At 37.9% G+C, this 24272-nt stretch overlaps 1 long non-coding RNA gene across 1 annotated transcript in view; it reads right to left on the minus strand.

Moving 5' to 3' along the window:
• The window catches only part of LOC130072677 (uncharacterized), a 79322-nt gene extending 64429 nt beyond the window's left edge, over positions 1–14893 (minus strand). The window contains exon 1 of the long non-coding RNA XR_008804153.1: positions 14749–14893. This is a non-coding gene — a long non-coding RNA (uncharacterized LOC130072677). The remainder of the gene's footprint in view (positions 1–14748) is intronic.
• Positions 14894–24272: the final 9379 nt, after the last annotated feature.

Genomic DNA, 24272 nt, shown 5'->3' on the forward strand with positions numbered 1-24272 from the left:
ACTGTGGATTGTTTTTTCTCTCTTTGCATTTCTTCCATTTGTTTCTCGTTCGCTCTTTTCATCTCCATCTGTTTCAGGATGCACATATTCTGCACCACGTTCTTTTCTTCCTTTCTTTTCCTGTGTTTTTTATTTTATTTTTTATCTGTGGTGAAAAATGTTTGAACTGAACGGCTGCTTAAGATGTGGCAGAGATTGAATACGAATTATTCCCCCAATCTTAAAGCAGTGGCCCCATGCATAAATAATAAAACAATACAAAAGGAGTGGTGTATGGAGGAAGCCGATGGTGCCACATGAAAGACGCATATAGACTCACACAGGGGACTCATGCGTGCTTTACAGAAAAAAAGGTTTGCCCGAACAACGCACGGGATTACAACAATAAAACACTGTGGCTTCCTTCACCTTCCTCCATAATGATGACACACATTTCTGGGTTCTTCATAAATCTGTGAGCCACGCTCTTGCCCCGGCTCTGATGAAGAGCATGGCAGAAGTTGTTGGTGATGGAAGCTTCCACTCTGATACATTTAGATTCAGAATTTATGAATCAGCTTTCTATAAATTAATAAATTGGAATTTAAATTTTCGAATTGGCCATACCGATATGATGTTGAGTTGGAATGACAGGAAGAAGAACTAACTGAATTACAGTAAAAAAAAAAAAAAAAGTGACTAATTTGTGTGTATTTATACCCTCATTTGTATATTTCTTTCTCAACTAAACTTTTAATATTGTCAAAACATCCAAATGTTTTGTTATACAGTTCCACAAAAATTCTACCACATTGTGAGATAAAAGTAAATATTAATGTTCATATTAAATAATTAAAAATAAATTATTTATAAATGAAATAAAATGAAATCATTAATTCAATTTGTATCATTTTTATAAAATAAATAATTCTGTTGGAATTATTCAATTAGTTCTTTTGATTTAACACTTCAATTTAGTTTATGGAAAATTAGTTATGGAAAAATAATGCATTCTATTATTTAATGCATTTAACACATTTGTAGGTCATTCTTACATTTCATATAGTTGATTGGTGACTAACATGATGCAAGGCAAAAATTATACTGTTTTTTAGATTAATTACAAAAATTATTTTAGACACAATATTGTCTGTTTTTGCTCAATTTTGCCAACGAAAATATTACATAAAGCCAGAGCAGAACTGTTGTGCATTTCCGAGCAACACACAGCGGCAAATCAATCGGGTGAAGCAATGATTCAATGGCTCACTTATAAAGAGAGACATTTTCTTCATCCCGGAATGAATCAACTGTTTGAATGAATCGAATGAATGATTGAATCAATGGCTATATCTAAAATAGTCCCATATAACCTCATCAACTATTCCCTACATTAGTCAACTATGTATAAACCTTAATTAAACAATTTAATAATCAGTTAAAGAGGTATTTATGCCTGTATGATATTATGCTGTTTCCACATTGAACCTGCGATTTGGAAAAGGGATGGATGATTCAGCTGTGGGCAGCATCTTCTGGTCAGACGCGGGAATTCATTTGGCGCTCTCACAGTGCATTATGGGTATTCTATAGCCATTGAGCATACATCAGTTGTACACTCGTTATTGTGGTGCATCGTGGGATTGAATGAGTGCACTCGATAAAGTTCACTATATGGTTTCGGACACCATGGCTGTTAGTGATGTGTCGTTCATGAACGATTCGTTCATTTTGAACGAATCTTTAATATGACTCGGGACTACCGAGTTACTTGTCTCAGAGAGTGATTCGTTCATTTTGTGTTGATCGCGCATGCGCATTGCGCAACATATGGTTTCTGAATCTGTACTGGAAATGATTAGTTCATCTCTCTCGAGTTCGGGTTCGGGACGGGTCCGAGTCTTTCGTTCTTCCTGTCAGTCCCATAGAGGCTATGCTGTCAGTACCGGAAAGAGTAATGATTAGTTCATCTTTCGAGTCTCGAGTTCGGGTTCGGCCGGGTCCGAGTCTTTCGTTCTTCCTGTCAGTCCCATAGAGGCTATGCTGTCAGTACCGGAAAGAGTAATGATTAGTTCATCTTCTGAGTCTTCGGGTTTGAGTCCTTCGTTCTTTTGTCACGTGACTTGTCACCGTATTGAATAGCCTACTAATTCACAACCTTTTTACAAACAAGCACGTAGTTAATGTATAATATAATAGTAGTTAATTAATGTATAATATATAATAAAACACACCACAGATGCACAAGAAACATTTAAAGAAACGGACAGGGACAATAATAAGATGGAACTTTTATTTTTCAGATAATGTTTATTTCACATATTTTGTATTTTAATTCCTAAATATAAAACAATATACATTCAGACGCAGTCAATAATACGAATCTAATATTGTATTTGATGCGAGATACCAGCGGTCACGTGACAAAAGAACGAAGGACTCAAACCCGAAGACTCGAAGAAAATGAACTAATCATTACTCTTTCCGGTACTGACAGCATAGCCTCTATGGGACTGACAGGAAGAACGAAAGACTCGGACCCGGCCGAACCCGAACTCGAGACTCGAAAGATGAACTAATCATTACTCTTTCCGGCCCTGCTGTATCACACACGGCACGGCCCAGTAGACAGATCAGAGTCAGACACTGACGAGTCGACAACTAACGTCTCGAGACACAAGAGGAGGAGAACAAACCTGATAAATATGAAGTTGCAAAGGAAAGAACGTCTCGGATGAGGAGGTGAGGTGAACTAACAGAATCAGACTGCAATAGCCTGAACTTAAAACCCAACAACTAATCAATTCATAAAAATTTCGGTTTCTTATAATTTGGCTTTGGCTGCATTACCCTATAATTTATTTTTATTCTTTTTACAAATGTAATCAACATTTTCGTAAGTTCTAGATGTGTTGGGATATTTAACATGCCATTTTAATTATATTATGCTGAAATGAACGAAATGAACGAAATGACTCGAAAAAAGATTCGTTCATTTTGCTGAACGAGACTCAAAGATCCGAGTCAGTAAAATGATCCGAACTTCCCACTACTAATGGCTGTCCCCTCAAATAGTGCCCTATTTAAGGGTATAGGGGGCGTTTTCGAAAACAGCCAATTACTTATTCATTAAGACATTAGAACACCACCAATTGGCAGTTTTAATTTATTATATGTATCTTTTCATAAAAAAACAACAATTTTTTAAATTTTTTTTAACTTATTTACATATACTCACCCTCATTTCTATTCAAACCTGTATGGCTTTATTTCTTTTGCGGATCATAAAAGAAGGTATTTTGAAGAATATTTGGTCTACAAATATATCTAAATACCAATTCAGATGCAGCTTCTGAAAAAAAAATGGCCATTGTAGCCTAAACGTTTGAGTAATAAATTCTATGTTGAAATAAATGAAATATTTATTTCTAAAGCTATTTTTTGTAATGTCTATTTGATGCTTTTCTCATTTAACACAGTAATGATTTTAAATCATCTTTTAGGGGTAATTTCTCAGCCAAATGTGATGTCCAATTAATTAATCAGCAAATCATGAAATTAATTATTAAACATGGAAAAAAATAACTGCAATAACTCTGACTGAATTTAAATTAAAGTTATATTTGACTTATTTTCCTTAAATTCCAAATTTGATGTTAAATTGGAATTTATAAGGCATTCAATTGAAATGATGGAATAAAAAGGCGTAATTCCGAATGCTGCAGAAGCCTGATCTAGATAACCCATGGACAGTGTGGTGGCACCAGCAGACATCTTGTCTTACTCATTTTCTCAGAGCTGCGTCTGGCATGAACACAGCACTCCTCAGCTGCTGCCTGTCAGCAACCAGCCCAACATGTAACCCCTGTCTACCACACGACTAAACACTAACAATTTATCTCTCTCACCAAACCCCATAACAGTGAAGGGCCAATTTCATTTAGGATCTTTTTTGAATTTTTACAACGTTGGTTTAATAACTATAAATTACACATCGTCTCTAAGAAATATTGCAGATTTTTTTTTATTTTTATCTTTTGATACTGTCAGTCAAAGTGTGCACTGAACTGGGATGTTCGCACAGAAAACACGACTCGCTATTTATCATCTCTCCACCTTCCCTTCCACCATTCGTCCTTCCTCGTCGTTGCGTTTTGTTATGAAGTCTGCATGTGTATTAAGAGGGATTTTGTTGTCCCTAGACACCAATTTACATAAAGTGCAAGCCATCATTGGTTCAAGAGAAGCAAATTACTTCCCTGACAAGATCACCCCCACCCCTTTTTATTATTTATTAATTTTTAACGTACGAGTCGAGGTTGTTAAGAGCACTTAACCAGATATGCAAAATATCACTTTTCCATGACCATGATCAATGAGGAGAGGAGAGGGAATGAAAGAGAGCGAGAGAAAGGACCGAAAGAAAGAAAGAGCTAAGTGATTGAATTAAGTGCTGGGCCAATCATTTAACAATTCCCTGAGGTGCGCAGTGTGAGAAGACTCTTTCTTAAGCCTGTGCTGTAGCGAACCTCGGATAATCACACACTCCCTACTCTGCACCAACACCACCTAAATTCCCAGTCACATATACTGAAAGGATGAATTTGGGTGCTCATGTGCCAACAATGCACTAAACACAAGAAAAAAGGACTTTAGTGCTACTAAAGAAATAGTATCACTTTAATTTCCTTGCTTCCTCTCAGCCAGAGAGTGCTTCTCGTGATGGTTGAGCCCTGCATCCAAAGACATTTGTCAAATCGAATTTACAGTTTCGACTCGGCTGAGAAGAGCGCTGTTAAGGACACTACATTACACAAAAACATATGAGTGATCATTCACGAGCTGCATCCGACGACAGTAATGTTTCAAACATGAGGCTTCTTTGGAACTTTGAGTGTCACTTCACACCTGAAACTAGTAATGGAGTTGCTATGCAAATCTACAAGTAATTAAACAAGCCAAGTAAATTAAAGTACAATTAAAACGTGAGAGGTCCTTACTCTGTCATAGTTAGAAATGACTAGATACCAGCACATCTGTGACCTTGAGTTGAATGCTAGAGACTGATAATAAAGAGGAAAAAATAACTTGGGGGAGATCATTCATTTTCTCACATTAGCTTTTTGATGAAGCTCTTGATGAAGCTTGAATGTTCTTTTCTTGTCTTGTCTGGCACCATGTGTAATGTAGCATTTTTGTGAATTAATGCAACTCACTGAGTAAGATTCAGGGCCTATTGTAGTTCAAATGTTATTCTTCTTCGTCATGTCTATATGAACAATTCTCGGTCATTGTGGTTGACTGCAATAAGAAGCCCTTTGATGAAAGATGGTAATAAATTTCATTTTTATGGAGCAGGAATTTCACATTGAAATTCAGTGACCAGCCTTATTCAATGGGGTCTGAATACGCACTAGTGAAAATGCTTATATTTTACAATCTGGCAATGTTAAAAGACTGTTTTTGAAATTTTGTACAAAATGGTCAACATCATAAATTTACATTTGATAAGTGGCCTATAGAAAAGCAACAAATCTTAAAAATCTTATTTTCTTAAATATGTATACTTTTCTTTGTTTTACAATTTTAAAAATCTGAAATTCAAATTTCTGATTTTCAATACGCACCATGTGTCTATATAATATGCAGTACACATAAACACACATGCATACACACATATACTGTATATACAGACACACACACACACACACACACACATATATATATATATATATATATATATATATATACACACACACACACACACACCCACACACACACACACACACACATACACACACACACACACACACACACACATACACACAATATTCTTATCAAGTTTGACTTAATATATGCTATTTATTTCTACACAATATAACATATATGAGCATATAATGCATGTAGGTAATTTGCATATTAATTCAATATTAGGAAAAAAAATATTCCACAGTCATAGATAATAGTTTATGAAAGTGTCTACAAGCAACACATTGCCAGGTGAAACAACAGTATTTTTGTTCACTTAGATTATGTGCCATTGCATCCACATGTTTGATTTGATCTCCAGAAAAAACAGTGCAGAGGTCTGGTTTTAATAATAACACACCCTCCCAATATGATGGCATCTTATGCTGCTTTCATGTGTGGACATTGAAGCCAAGTCTGGATGGGATGTTCAAGACCGCTTCACATGTTTTCCTATAAAGTTACACCCCAGCCCCAAACCAGTCTTTGTATAATGCACCCAGTCTAGACTATTAAGTTGAAGCACCCCATTCCAGAGTTTTCCTCACCACAGACATCCAGGAAAGCTCTCTAAATAAGCACATTTCTTGTCAGTTTTGACACTGACGTCTCGTTTTCTGAGGGTGAGCGAGGAGGAGGAGGAGGGGCATTCGCCTCGGGCCTCTGTGAACACATCTCTTTCAATGGTCACCTTGTGTTATTAGCAGTGTATGGGTGTTTGGTAACAGAGCTCGCAGTCGCAGGCATATTTCACAGCAGAGCGATCCTATAACCACGTACGGCAATGTTTTAAAAATCACACAGCAATTATACAAGCCTGTGAAACATTTGTAAAGGTTTGTGGGTAATTCTGTAGTGTTCACATCCAAGGGACATCAGAGGACAGTGTGGGAAAAAAAAGAATCAAATCTCAGCATCATTAATAATAAAGTGACTTCTGAATGTCCCAGGAACAATGGCATTGTGTGTGGAAGTGAAGACAAATTCTTTCCTTTTTCTCTCTGTGACGCTCCTCTATCTATTAATAATATTCACATCTCTTTTTTGTTCTTTTTTTTTGTTCTGCTAATGTGATTTTTAAGTAGGGACTGAAGCTAAGCAATGTAATCTTGAAAATTATTTAAAAGACTTTTACAACCAAGGTTTCTTGATCTCGCTCTGATCAACTGCAAAAAAACTGTTGTTATAACAAGAGCGATAAAAATCAAGGGTGAGTTCTTTATGCGCTGAAGTTTTTGGAGTTATCTTTCCACAAATGCGAAAAGAAAAGAAATCTACTTCAACTTCTTGTTGAAATGGATATTGTATTGCTCAAAGGCTGATGAATGCAGATTGAACTTTTCATTTTTATCACAAGATATAAAGCGAACAGTTCCTGTTTTAATCGTAATGAATTAAGCATAAAAGAACAATCTCGCCTGATAACATTTGAATGCATAATTCTATCTCTATATAAGATAAGGCCTTTACAAATATCCCATACATTTAGTTCTGCTATGGTTCTGGGAGGTCTTGAAGTGTCCACTTCAATGAACATCGAGGTATCCTCACAGTCACCGTGCAGAAATCCGTATCCAAAAACAGAGCCGAAAGGAGACAGTGTGATTCAAAGTCTTTGGTCTTTGTCAGCGTCTGGTTTTTCCCAGGATTGGCTAATGATAGTGGCTCCAGTGAGTCATCTTTGGGAATGATGATCAAAGCCAAATTAAGTCTGACTTTTATGCAAAATGTAATATGTAAGCCTCCAGCAATGTCTTCGCTATTGATTTTTTTCTTTCCCTCTCTCCATCTTTATCCAAGCACAATACACAGTGTAAAATTCGAAGAAAAGGGTTCTCTCCGCAAAACAGATTGGGGTATCCGGAGTTCTGCCTGTTTTCATTTAGAGTCAATTTCAAATATAAATGGTCATGTTCAAGAATAAAGTGTGCCATTCTGTATTTAGATTTGGCACACAGGAGATAAGATGGTTAAATGTGTCATGAGTGTTTCAAAAAACTAAACTTGTATTACAAGTACAGTAATAATGGCACATTTGTAAATTCTCTCATTCTGGGTTATTAAAATAAAGAATTTAGATTCTAAGTTGTATGATGATGACACACACACACACACACACACACACACACACACACACACACACACACACACACACACAATTACCAAGTTTGGGGTCAGCAAGATCTTTTAATGTTTCTAAAAGATGGATGGGTGGGTGTGGGGGGGTGGGGGGGGGGGGGGGTGATCACATTATGAAATAAATGTTTTTCTCCAAAACACGTTGGTGACAATTATTGGCACCCTTTTATTAAATATTTTTTGCCATCTCCCTTTGCCAAGATAACCACTCTGAGTTTTCTCCTATATCTGATGAGTTTGTAGAACACCTGGCAAGAGATCAGAGACCATTCCTCCATTCAGAATCTCTCCAGATCCTGCAGATTCCCAGATCCATGTTGGCGCTTCTTCTCTTCAGTTCACTCCACTCATCAGGTCAGGGAACTGGGACGGTCATGGCCGAAGCTTCATTTTGTGCTCCGTAACACATTTTTGTGTTGATTTTGATGTTTGTTTTGGGTCGTTGTCTTGATGGAAGATCCAACCACGGCCCATTATAAGATTTATAGCAGAAGCCGTCAGGTTTTGATTTTTTATCTGTTGATATTTGATAGAATCCCTGATGCCATGTATCTGAACAAGAAGTCCAGGACCTCCAGCTAAAAAATATGCCCACAACATTAACGATCCAATGGTATATTAAATTGTACACATGGGGTACTTTTTATCCTTGTGTGCACCAAACCCATCTAGCGTGTTTGCTGCCAAAAAGCTCTTTTTTTAGTTTCATCTGACCACAACCCTGTGCCGTTTAAAGTTCCAGTCGTGTCTGACAACTGAATTTGCTGGAGTTTGTTTTTGTTTGAGCAAGGAGGATTTTTCTTGAAACCCTCCTAAACAACATGGGGTGGGTTGTTTGATTTTTTTTATTGGCTTTCTGACCCCAAGACTCAACTAATCTGTGCAATTCTCCATCTGTTATCCTTGAAGAGTCTTTGGCCACTCAAACTCTCCTACTCGCCGTGCATTAACACAATGTAGACACACGTCCTCTTCCTGGCAGATTCGTAACATCTTTAGTTGATTGGAACTAATTATTGCCCTGATGGTCAAAATGGGGATTTTCAATTTTTTAGCTCTTTTTTTACAGCCACTTTCTATTTTGTGATGCTCAACAATCTTTTGATGCACATCAGAACTATATTCTTTGGTTTTACTCATTGTGAAGGATGATTAAGGGAATTTGGCCTTTGTCTTTCCTCATATTTAAACTCCTGTGAAACAAGAAGTCAAAGCTAGACAATTTCATGTTCCTAGTCACCCTGGTGTGCTAAAAAAATGTAAATACTTCAGAGATATTTGATTAAATTCTAGGGGTGCCAAATAATTGTGTCCAACGTGTTTTGGAGAAAAACATTTATTTCATAATGTGACATCATTCTAATATGGTGATTTGGTGCTAATTTTTATTTTATTTGATAAATAAATAAATATATTTATGCTCAGTTAATTCTTTATCAGTGTTAGTTTCACTTTCACTTTAATTTGATTAGTGCAGTTTACTAGTTGTTTTGTTTTCCCTATAACAAAAGTACTGAACAGGTCTAGCTCATACCTATAAATAAAACAGCAATGCAGAAACCAACTAAATCATACAGTGTGTAAAAATTGCATTTCTTGACAGGAAATAACGCTGCAGGAACCATGTAATTCAATAGACAACTCAAATGCAACTCTATGACTGGCTCAGAGCTGTTTATTTGCAATAAAAACAGCCACTGTAATAACCCCAAATAAGTCAGAATAACAGTAAAAGCTCATCTTACATGCCATGTTTTCATAGGCTCAGTGATCTAGGGGCTTACACTTTATCTTGAGGACCTGTGCACTGCTGATCCAAACAGGCACACCTGGAGCCCAAACAAAACCCGAGCACCTGCCCACTCAACCTGTGCACGCGGCCTCTTTTCTCAGTGTGAACCATGCCAAAAATCCCCCACTGTGAATGCAATGAAAATCCTCTTCAATTTACGCTCTGTAATACCTTTATGGTTAAAACTCAAAACTTGAAATTAAATATTGGATGGTATTGATTGATTTTTGCTGGTGCCGAATGATGATAAACTGATATGGTTATATATTAAAACCATGAATGGTTTCTTGAGGAAGGAAATGGAGGCACAGAGTCTAAAAGTAAAACAAAATAAATATTATGAAATATGACCATAAATTGTGCGTAAACCACTCATTTTTCTTAAATAACACTGTCCAACAGCGACATGGATAAAGTTTCAGAGGGAGACAGCATCTCACTTTCTTGAACTCATTGAGTTTTCATTCCTAAAGCGTCTGTGAGTGTGAGGGGCAACAACAAAATACAGGGTGAAAGTCATTTCAGAGGAGGTGGTACCTCCTTTTAGCACAATCATTGGCTAATGTTTTGGCTGATATCATATTCACAACAAATGCAAATCTGCACTAATGGGTCAAACTGGTGGAAAGAGAAGAACCACAAAGTACACTCAACCAAAAAACAAGAAAAGAAAAACTTACCACTTACGGCAATGTCCAAATCAAAATTAACCTGAAATGGTATAAAAACACAAAATAATATGTGAGGCATTACCAAAACTACTACGACTACAACTACTACTACTAATAAAACTAATTTAATATATTAGAAATGCATTTACTATAAAAAATAAAAACTTAAATGATGAAATTAAATCTTTTTTCATTTATTGAAATGAATTACATTAATAAATGACAAACAACAGAGAGTAATAAAATGTTGGTTACTGTAATTATTTTTGAAGCATTGTTTAAAAAAGATAAAAAATGCTTGATGTGACAAAGTTTTATTTTATGTTATATTAACATTATTGTATATTTTCTTGGATAGTCTAAAGAATTTTTTTTCCACAAAATGTAACTGGAACAAGAATTTACAGTAAAAAACAAACAAACAAACAAACAAAAACCAGAAAGGGGATTGTGCCTCCACATTTAAGAAGTCCACCTCACACCACTGATTAAAATCACATTAGGGTAGAGAATAATGGTTTTGGGGGTTTGCACTTGAAGTATTTCTGCACTTCTTTGAGAGACTGCAAATCACCGCCTGCATCCATACACATCCTGAATAAAAAACCTTTTATATTCTCAAAAGCACTTCCATTTCCTAAGAGCTCCATTCTGTTGGCTCTGTGCATGGATGATGGTGACAAACCTTTAATTTCCCTTGACAAGCTGTCGACAGCCTCCTTATGGAGGACAGGTGACTTTTCAGAAGGTTATTCATGTAATTGTTTATTTATCATCGTCTTTCTGCTAAAAAAATCCCTCGCTCTCTCTCTTCTCTCTTTTTCTTTTTCTTTGTTCCTGCTTACATATAGTAAGGTCTCTTTAAAGTCCCCATGAACCGGAAGTTGCAAACGACTTTTTTCCAGTGTTGTGACGTATTTCCGAGAGAAACGGAATACTAAATGAGGCAAAATAGTGGGCGTGGCTTTTTTTCCAACTAGCACCTGATTGGATCTAGAAAAGTAGGTGTTTTCATTCAGCCTGTCTACTGTCAGTTGGAGGGGCGTGATTAGGGATGTTAAGCAGACACCCAAACCGTTCAACCTACGTCATCAGGGAAGGTCCTCCAATGCAGAGGGGAGGGGAAATTTCAGATTTTGATTAAAGATTACGAAGCCAAAACATTTTTTTGTGTGGATTGACTTGCATGGATGAATTGTTCACCACAAAACGATCAATTTAGGCAAACAAAGTAAGTATATGGTCAATTTTGAATTCATGGGGACTTTAACTAACATTGGCTTTTAAAGAAGTCCTTTGCTTTGAAACCTGCAAGAACCCACCTAAGGCAGCCAATAAGAAGAAAACAGTGCATTCTTGCTGTTGAGAGGCCTGATTAAAGGACACAGGAACACATCTCTCTCAGGTTTCAAACTGACCTCTAATCTGCCTACAAACGCCATTCAAGCTTCTAAAGAGAGTAACGGTCATTGTTACCAGCTGGTGAATATAGCGTGGATGCGAGACATTTCTACGATCTGTTTGTATGTGTGTGTGCGTCTGGTACAGTAAATCATGTTTGTCAGAAATTATGCTGACAGCTTTTGATGCAGTGTGCGTCTGAGCCGGCGTAGAAGCCATTTTGTTGCTTGCCATCCTTGTAGCCACATGCATAACGCGTGTTTAATGTGATTTGCCCAGGTTTATCTGGCACTGGGCTGGGCCTGATTGCCACTCGGGTTCCTGCATACTTTTAAGGATGTCTCTTTAGAACTGTCCAGACACATAAAGTCCCGTTTCATAAGCCCCTCTTTGCATCTCCACCAACCGCCTTAAGTACTTTGAAGAGTCTTAGAGTGCACTTCACAAATTTCCACACCGGGAGCATATCAACTGTCAAAAAAATCAAGCTTTCCCATTCTTTAACATCTTTTTTCCCCCGCTTCCTCCCAAAGCCTTTCCAACTTCGCATCAGGATTGGCTAATACTTTTTTAAAGCATGTTTCCACAAGATTTATCACAAACTTTGATGAATCAGCATTCCGTTAAACTCAAAGTTTGAAGGCAAACACTTGTCCAAGGTTTTTTTTTTTACACCTATGAGAAGGGATACACGAGGTAAAAATCACAGATCTGCGCTTAAATTAGAACCACCTTGTCCTCTTCATTTTTAAAAATACCGTACGTATCAGCGAAACAGCAACAAGGCCCTGTGCGCACACCATTGTGCATGTCTGTGATCATCTAAAGAAGTTTCGCTGCTGAGCTTTTCGTTTATGCAGAAGTTTCCAACTCTTCAGGGTGCCACGGGTCTCGTCTCTCCCCCCCGTTCTCCATCCTCTAGTTTTTAATTCTCCTTTTCTTTTTCTTCAACTCCTTTCCCTTTGCTCACACACGGAAGAGCATCATCTTTGCACATATAGCACTGGGTATGATGAGGGATTCAAGTAATACAAGCATCTGCTCAGGGCTTTTGTGTTCAAAAGATTCAATTAAAAAATAATTACCAAAAGATTAGTAGTAGTCGAACATGACTGTACTGTTTGAATTGATGTTTCTTTTCATGTGGTTTAATAATAGAATGCTTTCTTAATTAAGAAAAAAGGACCGCTGCAGTGCACCCTGACTGAATAAAAGTTTGTTTGATGTGTTGTAAAATTAAATATTTTTTTGATCTAACAAATTAATTTCCTCCCCCCTTTTTCCCTTTTTCACTAGCAGGAGATAAAGACAATTTAATTTAGATACCAATGGCTAGAACAAACCATTCCCTGAGCTTCGGTCAACGAACAAGCTATAAAACCAAGCCCAGAACAATTAATTGCTATGGTGTTCATCTACAGCGCGGGGTTAGCGACGCACGGACGTGATAGAGCATATACGACGGGTAATGATATCGGGAGAGAGAATCCGGTGGAATTTTCTCCTTAAATTACCTTCTCAGTGGTGTCCCACACCGTGCGGCTAATGCACAGCTTACAAATCCCATGCGTGTATGCAAACACAGCGGGAATCTCCTGTGCTGCCGTAATTATCCCGCCATTTTAATCTCTGATGGCCTTATGTGAGATTACACACGCTGGAGCATGTATCAATGCTCTGACTCGGGCTCTGCTACACCTCACAGAGAGAAACTGAGCACATTCATGAAGCCGGGCTACATCGATGTCTGATTTGTGAGCAAATTGTACTTTTGAGTCTGATCTTTTCAATTAATCGTTAGGTTCAAATGGTTAGCAATTCACTGATTTAAAAAAAAACATATCTTTTCAGAAATAAAAGGGGACAAATTAACAATTTTATTTCAATGGTCCACTTTAGGCATTCTACTAACTATAAGTAAGTTTGCAACTACATGTCATCTAACTCTCAGTAGAGTATTAGTAGACCGTCTGGTTAATACCTGCTAACACTTTATTTTGATGGACCTCAACAGATTCTACTGACTATAATTTTGCAACTCTACGTCAACTTATTCTACCGACTAAAACCTTGACCAACCTAACAGTCTACTACTGTCAACTAATACGCTAATGAGAATAACAAAGTTACTTATAGTTAGTAGAATGTCTAAAGTGGACCATCAAAATAAAGGTAACCATTAACTTTTCAGCAAGGATGTGTTAAATTGATCAAAAGCAACAGTAAAGGCATTTATAATGTTACAAAAGATTTCTATTCCAAATGCTGTTCTTATGCACATTCTATGCATCAGATAATCCTGAAAAAATATTAAGCAGCACAAGTGTTTTCAACATTGATAATAATAAGAAATGTTTCTTGAGCAGCAAATCAGCATATCAGAATGATTTCAGAAGGATCATGTGACACTGAAGACTGGAGTAATGATGCTGAAAATTGCCATCACAGGAAAAAATGACATTTTAAATAGAAAAAAAGTTTTAGAAAACGCTGGATCTTACCGACCCCAAACTTTTGAACAATAGTGTATAGTTATGACGTCAGTGTTTGACACAAAGACAACAAAGTTGTTTTTAATAATATAAAAACGATGTATTTAAACATACAGAAAAAAAAAAACTGATTTAGCATGTTTAAATAGCCTATAGCTATTTACTAAAACAAACAAAAACTGCTGATGTAAATGAATATTAGTATTGTAAACTGCATTGCAAATTAAATTAAATGTTATTATAACAAATATGTGTATACGTACATGTTGGATGTATTTGAGCATATACAATGCCATGCCAGGATGTTATGGACCATGTGGTGGAGTACAGATGTAAAATATTCAATGAATATTTTTTTAGCCAATTAAATTAAACACGCAGTTTGAAGCACAGATTCACAGAAATTAGTCAGACTTCCCCTCACTATTAGGCTAGGCCCTCTGTTACTCCAATGCTTCAGAGCACACACACACACACACACACACACACAACACACACACACACCCTCTCTGTCTGCTCTCCTCACCTCTAATCCACACTGGAGCTGGGGCTGTCAGAATCCCCGCTAACTGTCACACTGCTGACCACTTCATCTGCACCCCCACAGACGCACAGGCCCGACTCCATTTGACCGGACACTGACCTCAACCAAGTTCAGCTGGGAACCTTCATGGAGAGGAATAGCGAAGAAAAGAGACAGCGAGAGAGAGAGGGAGAGAGCGAGAGAGAGAGAAAGAGAGAGAGAGAAAGAGAGAGATAAAACAGGCCTGTGACAAATCAAATAGCCTCTGAGCTCAAGGCCCTGTGCTTGCTTTGCTGCCTCATAACCTTATTTGTTCTGAATATCGCAGAATAATAAATGATTTCTGTCACACTTTTCAAACACCCGTGCAACTTGCACGCCGTGTGTATGTTGGATAATGTACACAGAGGGGCCTATCTGGAAGGGAGAGAGGAATTTAGCAGAAAAGAATGAGAGAGAGAGAGAGAGAGAGAGAGAGAGAGAGAGAGAGAGAGAGAGATATAGAGAGAGAGAGGAGAGAGAGAGTAGAGAGAGAGAGTAGAGAGAGAGAGAGAGAGAGAGAGAGAAGAGAGAGAGAGAGAGAGAGAGAGAGAGAGAGAAGAGAGATGAACATGGGATATATTTGATTGTCATAAAAAAGGGTTCAAAATATAGAAGGAAATATCATGTTTGCATAAAAAAGGGAATGAGAATGAAAGCACTTCATGTCTTCAGAGACTGCTGCTGTGCTCTCAGTGTTTTCCTCTTTGTTTATCCTACATTATTACATCACTGGCAGACCTCATATGCAGAGCTCCAATTGGTTTATCTTCAGTAGCATGTAGACAAAATCATTATGAATGTGATTCAAAAAGCAATCCTTTAGAGACTTCAGAAACATTTTCGGTGACTTTATATGGATCAACTAAAAACTCAATTTCAATAAGAAAAAATAATAATTATTATTATTTGTATAGCTGAAGCTAACCAGTGTTATTTTAGTATTATAGTATTTATTAATATTTTGAATTAGCTTTATTTAAGTACATATACATGTTAGTGACTTTATAATGTACTGTTGTCATTGTTATAGATGTCTTGTTTTTTATTTTCAGTTAGTTTTAGTAATTTTAGTACTGCAACTTATTTCAGTTAGTTGGCTAGGCAACATTTCTCATTTTTTATATTTATGACATTAATATTTCAATTTTATTTTATTTGAACTTCATTCTTTTTTAATAATAAAAACACTGATTCAATTATTAACAGATCAATGACTTGGATTTAACTACAGAAACAGCGTTTTGTTTTTTGACCAGGTTCATAACAGCAGTTGAAGGTTCAAGGTGACCCGAGCTGTTCTTTGTTAGTGTGGTTTCAACATATCCAAGAAGCTGCTCTGAGTGTTAATTATGCCTGAAAATCACAAAAATGTATAAAAGAAAGAAACAAGTTTCTCTTTTTGGGGGAGATTAAATAAAATGTTCTTGGCGTTCTTTATCTTTGAATTATCCGCCTTTGTCTACTTTAACTGTCCCCTGAATATTCAAGAAATGAATGTTGGCAGAGAGAAGAAAAGATATTAATTAAGAGTAGATTCTGCATTGACTTAGACTTGTACATAAGACAAAAGGTTAAGTAAATGCCAGGGCTGCTATGTCACCTCAAACAATGAGTATTAGCTTTGGAATCATTAATGTCTGCTGAGAAAACACAGTCAAATTGGAGTCTTGATTGCCAGAAAATGTGAGGCCAGGGCTGTTTCATTTCAATCTATAGTTAAATTAGCCTCCGACAGCGGGTTGAAAACACACAATTAACTGAGCTAGGTGGGGCGTAGGGGAACAGCACCTCTAATGCACCGCTAGATTGAGATTGAGCCAGGCTTCCAAATAAGAAACATCTCATCGGCTTTACAAATCAAAGAAGGGGCTCCCAGGCTCCAAGCCATCTAACCCCGCTGAAACCTGCCGGTGTGAACTCATTGTCAGGGGCTCACTCTCTCAGGACCTTTGATGGAGATGAATTTTGGTCAAAACATTGGCATTTCAGTGCATTTTTACATGGTTACTGTATAACCAAACAGCATCAGGCTACAAAAACAAGGCAGGTTGTCTTTGCAAAACTGATGAACATGACAGGGAGTGAGATGGAACAAATAAACAAATGAGCAGGATGAAAATATATAAATGGTTAAGGTGCTCTGAAGATTTCCCTCTTTAAACTGATAGAAATTGCAGAGGCATTTGAGCAGTGCCGAGGTAGCGTTTCCAAGCATATGGCGTTTTAATTCCTGTTTGTCTCATCTGGGTAACTCCGGCCCAGCAAATCTACGACTCCATCCAGGGAAATATCCAAAGAAGTGAATGCTTAAGAACAAAGGGCTTACATTTTCTCTGTAATGGGTGTTTCATTCACCATATTTTCCACAGAATTATGAAAGGGAGAATTCAGTTCGCTCACTGATTTATTTGCAGTTATCATCTCGGTCCGTCTTTTCTCTCTCCGCAATATGAAAATTAACAGACATGTCAAAAGTGTTGTCTTTCCACAAAACTGCTCCATCAAATAAAGCACACAAATAACACAACATTTCGCTCATGACACCAAACATGAGACCGTCCTGAACAAGCGGCGTGTTCATTTTTAATCACGAGTCGCCTTTGTGGCTGTTGACAGCTAGTGAAGTATGACTAATAAGAGCGGTGTTGTTGCTTCCCCGCTGAGGTGGAATGGTCTCTTCAGACAGAGTCCTGTAGATCATAATAAATTTCATTGCGGGATGGCTAATAATCTCACTGTTTCACTTTGGTGGCAATCACAGCTACTACAACGCGTCATGATTCACCAATTAAGAGGCCATATTTCTTCAGGCTGCCAGTGCAAATGGACAGCAAGTATTGGTGTCAATAGACGCTAAGCTGAGCTCAGTTTCTCACTCGCTGTAGCATCTAGCTATCCTGTGAGATTTAAGCATACATTTATAAATATATTATATACACACATACTGTATAACATACTCATCTGAAGACACAATGAGAGTTGTTCGTGGAAAAATGCAATTATACAAGCTTACAAGCTTGAAGTTTTGTTTTTTTTTTTAACTCCCAGCTTTCAAACTGCCATTTTAAAACAAAATTCAAACAGTTTTGAGTCTAACGTGGCGTGACAGTTAAAAATGGCAGCACAGAGCATGTGTTAACCGTTCATCTCTTTCGCTTTACTATTAGTTAAAGGGGTGGTTCAGGATTTTGGACATCAGGCCTCATTTCCAAGTTAGCCTGGGTGTTATTTATCAATGTCCAAAATTCTGAACCACCCCTTTAAGGCACGAAAAAAAATGAACACCAGAGGGTGTGCTGATATTGTAAATGTATTTTGAAATATATGTACTTTATTAGAACAACATTGTTTTTAGTTACCCTGTTACTGATGTCTTAAAGTCCCACTGTAGTCAAAAATTATATCCTTTAAAACAACTCTTTGATCACCAAAATTACATAGGCCTATTTAAAAGTGCATGCCTTACAATAGCTTGACTGTAACCCTACACCCTTGCCTCATTTACACGGCTCTATGAATGTGCAAATTAACCCTGCCTCCACTCACTCACACCAGCTCAGAGATCCACCTGTTGACGTGATTGGTTACAAGACAGTTTGTGACGTCAGAAACACCAGCAATTTCAGACCGTCATTTTGAGACTGTCTTTGGTTCACTGCAGTTTAAAGAAGAAAATAATCAGCAATGGTGTTGACTTATGAATTTGCACATGGTTTGTCATAAAGCATATTAAAAACACCACATAGACATGTAAACAACATAAAAAAGCTTGATGTTCACCACAGAGGGACTTTAATTATTCCATGTTTGAATAAATTCTTTATTTTTATTTTGTTTTATTTTCTCAATAAATGTTTCCAGTAACAGTCCATTTTCTTAAATACAAATTTTATGACATAATACTTATATTTAGCACAGCTCACATGCAGCATTGTGGCATCCTCATCTGCTGCCAGATGCCACCCCTCATGCTTGCTAACATGCTCCTCCACTAAACACTGCAGCGCAAAATGACACAAACCCTCTGCTACAGTTTAGAGGCCTGCAGAGAAAGAAAGCCAGAAAGCAACAGGGAGAGAGAGAGATAGAGTGGCAGCGTGAGAGAAAAAGATCCATGTATGCCGGCAGTGCCCACACAACGACAACATCGATGCTAACAAACAGACCGGAGCCTCACTTCCTGTAGCACATCCCTCAGCACGCTGTTGAGCGAAATAACTGCACCAGTTATCTTGAGGGAAAACTCACTACTGTTTAACAGCCTAGGACAACAAACAAAAGTAAGTCTATTGTTTATTCTGTCCGCGCTCGCATTACATCACAGCTTCAATTACAGTATTTTGGTTATTACTGCCAGTGCTGTCTCCCACTAATGTGACAGCTGTTCCCAGTTTTACTTGAAATGTTTGTAGGTTAAATACTGTGTTTTGGATAATGAGAACAATAGGAGAGAGAAAAGCCCCTGGGGCCGTGTACACTGCAGGGCAGTCTGAGGGTCTGGCCTGGAAAATCAAGCTGTGGGAAGACGAGATACAAAGCATGGGAATCAAAATAAATAAATAATATAGAAAAATTGGACAGAGAAGCATTGACCCCTGGTCCCCTAGGAACATGTGCGCCTCTGATCTGCCTAGTATTTCAAGAAAAAGCAAGGTCTTGAACCCCAATCCTTAGACACATAACAAAGCACACTTTGCAGCTGCCATGCACAACTATGAGCTCGGAGGCCGGAGAGAGTCCCAAGACAATGCCCTCTCTATCAGCCCCAGGACAAATATCTAGACAGCAATATTTTCTGCTTCAACGGCTGCACTGCATGTAACTGTGAGTGCGAGAAGGGAGAGAGGAAGTGAGAAAGAGTGTGCCAAATGATTCCTTTAATAACTCATATACACCTAAACAAACATCAAAGGTACAGACTTATCACACGGAAACATGGGCACAACCCACGAGCATTCCTGTAGAGATGGACATCCACATTTAGCCTGTCATGTGGCTATGTGGGTAAATACTGAGTAATATTAAAAGCAGACACTTTCATTTACATTCTACACATCAACTTATATCACATGGAAACAGTTTCACAATTTGTATCACTCCGCTTTTTTCTGTCGGATCTAGACAGCATTTCTCACAGTGAGCGTCAATGGCGGAGGAGCAAACCCACTATACGTTTACAAGTACTACTGTTATACTGTGTTACTGTTATAAATACACAGAATAGTTTTACGAGATTTTGGGGGTAAGAATTTAGTTGTTTAGACCTTAAATATGCAATTTATATATAAACATACTGGCTATTAGAAAATTGGTTTAGATGTTTTCGAAGATGTGAGCTCCAGGCCATCAGCGGCCATTCAGCTCTCATGTACCCGCTGAGAACAGCTAGCCTATATCTCGGCCAGCCCTTCGGAAATGTGCTGCTTATGTGGTTAAGCATGAGATATAATTTGTTTTGTCGTCATATCAAACGGGCAATCTTTGGTCTTATTAATCGATTACTTGTTCCAGAGCAAATCGATTTGGCTAATGGCAAAGTTAAATTTCATAACTTTTTTTTTTTTTACTTAAGTGCTGTACTAACTAGAGCGCTGCTTTGGTATTTTTGACAGAATTGTTTGCTTGTTTATTCCCTAATGTACAAACTTCTTATACTTTTATAATGGCTATTATTGTTCAATAAATCATATTTCATTTTATATAAATTATATGCCGTATTTGGTATTGAGAAAGGGTCTGTTAGTGATTATGATTTTGACTTCAGTGAAATACATCATTATGCCATCAGATGGCGGCAGAGAACTGTCTTTATGAGTGAGTCACTAGCAAAGACTTTTATATTAAAGGGGACTGAAACAAGGTTGTAAACAATGACACTATTTTCTACTTTAAACAACACCTTATAAGACAAATGCATTGACTAGTGATGTCATGGGAAATCCTCTCAACTGTTAAAATGATACAAAGACAAATATATCACTTTCCTCATTCATTGGACATTCAAACTGATTTTTTATTGTGAATATAAATTGACCCCAAGAAGTAATGCTACATCAGATGCAGGTAATACTTTCGCTAAGTCTATCTCTATCTTTTATAACACTCTCCTCTGCATAATACAATAAGCTTCAATGAAGCAACTCAGAGTTCCTTCGTTGCTAGTTCTACAGTGACATTTTACAATTAGTAACGGAGGGTGGGATCAACTGTTAAATTGTCAACTTGAGATTTTTATCCGTGGCGGAAGGAAGCAGTTCAGCACAAAAGAGGGGTTTTAAGGACACTCCATTGTTGTTTCTTATTTCTTTACACACTTGAGCCGTCAAACTGTTGTATAAAATCCAACTTGTAGTCGTGCGATATGGCCCTATATCATCATGGCTGTGACTGCCTGCAGCCTCGTGCATATAACCTACAGCAGTGTAGCCATAATATTTAGTTTAACACCTCTTTTCACCGACTATTTGTTGAAGTTTCAGGCCCTAGCCTTTTCCCTAAAGTGAGTTTTATACAAAGTGAACAACAGTACACTAAGTGTAAGTGGTTAACATGTCTTTCTCAATGACACAATGTAAAAACCATCCCACAGTGGGTCTGAACCAATAACCTTTCAGTTACCACTATAACTTTTTTTCCCACTATGCCACATGACCCCATTGTGTATTACAGATGGTATATGCATTTATGTAACAACAACGTTTAGAAATAACAGGACAATTTAATTTCATAACAGCGTTTCTAACTACCAGAATCAAAAGGATCTTCAAATGACATTGCTTTGCAAGAATATCATTGATTAAAACCATACAGGTCTCTTTAGAAGTGAACTCATCTCATAGCTAAACGCCTCTGATGTCCAGGGAAAGCTACAGTGCAGGTTGCAGTAAGATGTAGGCCAAACCCTGACTGTGTGTTAATGAGGACACTGGTCTAAGGGCTTGAGAGCTGGCGTAGAGGTGCAGGCCCTTGACGAGATCCCACCTTGCCTAGTGTCGGCCCCTGGCTCCAGACTAACTAACTATCCATCACTGGCACACGAGCCTGCAGTGCTGCTCTATAAAAAGGGAGGGTGAACGGACTTCCTTTCAGCAGGTCAGCTCAGCAATTACACAGATCCAAAGGTATGAGAGGACAAAGCCCTGCTGCAGGCCTCACCCTGACCGTCTGACCCCGTCAACCTCAAAACCAACCACAGATACAGTCCTTCATTTATTTACACTGAGCTCTGGAGTGTAAACAAAAACTCAAAAAACTCATTAATAACACATCGCACTTGAGATAAATGAGCTCGCTTTCAATGCAACCACTAGTGTTGTTCATCACCATAATTTTTAATTGAGTTTCCCCCTAAATTTCTTTAACAACTGCTCGGTAGACTCGTCGACAGTTCCCTCAGGGGAAAATGGGTGATACCTCAGATGCATGAATAGTTTTGATATATCAGGATGCAAAACATCAGTCAGATGGTGTGTGTTTTTTGTGTGTAACCTCCACTTGAAACGGTGCGGCTTGTGCGTAGCTGTGGGCTCGGGTACGGAGCAGAGCTATGAGGAGACCATATGGCAGAAGACACAAGAGTCTCCAGTCAGCATTCCCCTCCACCACCGGAGCACGGATACACATCAGTGCTCTCACTTTCTCCCTCTCACTCGCTCACTCAGACACTCTACTAATTGCATCCTGTGTTTGTCAATCAAAATCTATTTTCCTTTCCTTTTTTTCCTTTGCCTTTTACCACCTTCTATTAATTCCCCAGTTACTCAAAAGCTCTTTGTCACTCTTAGCGCATGTGATGAGGGCTGGTTTGCTGAAATGAATTCCATCTGAATTGAATTGGATCACAAATGTTGGCCGGGCAGCGTCAAACCCCTTGGAATTCTACACAACGCTCTGTCGAAACGTGAGGGGTTCTGTTGTCACCCAAACCACACATTTCATTTGTATGAGCAAATCACGCAGGAGAAACTGAACTTTCGAGCTGGGTCGTGTTAAAGTCGCTCTCCCACTCAGAGCTATTCAAGAAAGTCAAAACAAATTAGTGAAGCATTATAGAGATGATGGAGTTTGTAGAAATAAAACAACTCCCTGATGAACAGGCCTCGATTGTGGTGGATTTTTCATTGTCTTTATAACTCTTTCCAGCAGGAAAAGCACATATGTATTGGAGGGAAAACGCACTTCTCCACATCGTGGACAAGAATACATATCAAAATTGAATTATTGGCAGAACTCCATTAGGAGTCATGTTCATACCCAATATAGTACCAATTTCAGTACAAACATTGTGGGTCGGTAAGATATGTTAGAACGGTTTTGAAATAAGTCTTTTATGCTTACCAAGGCTACATTTATTAGATCAAAAATACTTTAAAAAACAGTAATATTGTAAAATATTATTAATATTTAAAATAAATGTTTTCTATTTAAATATATTTCAAAATGTAATTAATTCATAGGATGACAAAGCTGAATTTTCAGGAGCCATTACTCCAGCCTTCAGTGTCACATGAACCTTTACAAATCATTATAATAAGCTGATTTGGTGCTCTTAAAGGTTGTATCAGTGATTTCAGCCCCAAAAATAAATAATCACATTCATCTAATTTTTCCTAATGATCCGCTAGCTGCCCGCCCCATAAGCAGGCTGCCAAAAAAAAAAAAACACGTCTCTGTAGGCAGCCTACGCTCTGAAATCTGCACACAAAAACAAATGGGTACAACCACCACTCAAAACCAAAATAACCAGTGTTCCAACCAATCACCGACAGGGGCGGGTGTTGTGAGGTTTTGCGCTTGTGCGGTTGGGTTGGCATGGCTGGACGCGAAGTCGGAGCAAAACCCGCCCCTGTCGGTGATTGGTTGGAACACTGTTTATTTTGGTTTTGAGTGGTTGTACCCCAAAGTTTTTGTGTGCAGATTTCAGAGCCTAGGCTGCCTAGAGAGACGCGGTTTTTTGACAGCCTGCTTATGGGGCGGGCAGCTAGTGGATCGTTAGGAAAAGTTAGATGAATGTGATCATTTATTTTTGGGCCTGAAATCACTGATACAACCTTTAATATAATTAATGTTGAAAACAGTTGTGCTACTTAAAGGTACACTATGTACCTTGTGGCCCTCTAGTGGTTAAAAAACAAACCTGCATGCATTTTGCGGAAGAACATGGTTTTGGTTGTGCTTCGGCTCTGCATTTCTGTGCGGATGAATATGTTTTTCCTACTGCTTATAAACATTCACTAGGATTGGAAAGGATCTCAAGCTGACTATAGCTGAAGACATTATCTGTAGAAATACCCATTAATAGACACAGTACTTCCTTGGAATTAAATTCTAGCACAGCGCTACAATGACCTTAATGAAATTACTCTTCACAATAGATAATGCTTTACAATAAAGAGAGCTGTTAGAGAGCTACATAAGGCAATTTATCATTTCAATAAAATACCTTACTCACCTGTTCAGTAATAAAAACCAACCTATGCCACTCC

This window comes from Rhinichthys klamathensis, unplaced genomic scaffold (assembly GCF_029890125.1).
Source record: "Rhinichthys klamathensis goyatoka isolate OS25496 unplaced genomic scaffold, OSU_Roscu_1.1 h1tg000502l_1, whole genome shotgun sequence".
NCBI classification, from domain to species: Eukaryota; Metazoa; Chordata; class Actinopteri; order Cypriniformes; family Leuciscidae; genus Rhinichthys; species Rhinichthys klamathensis.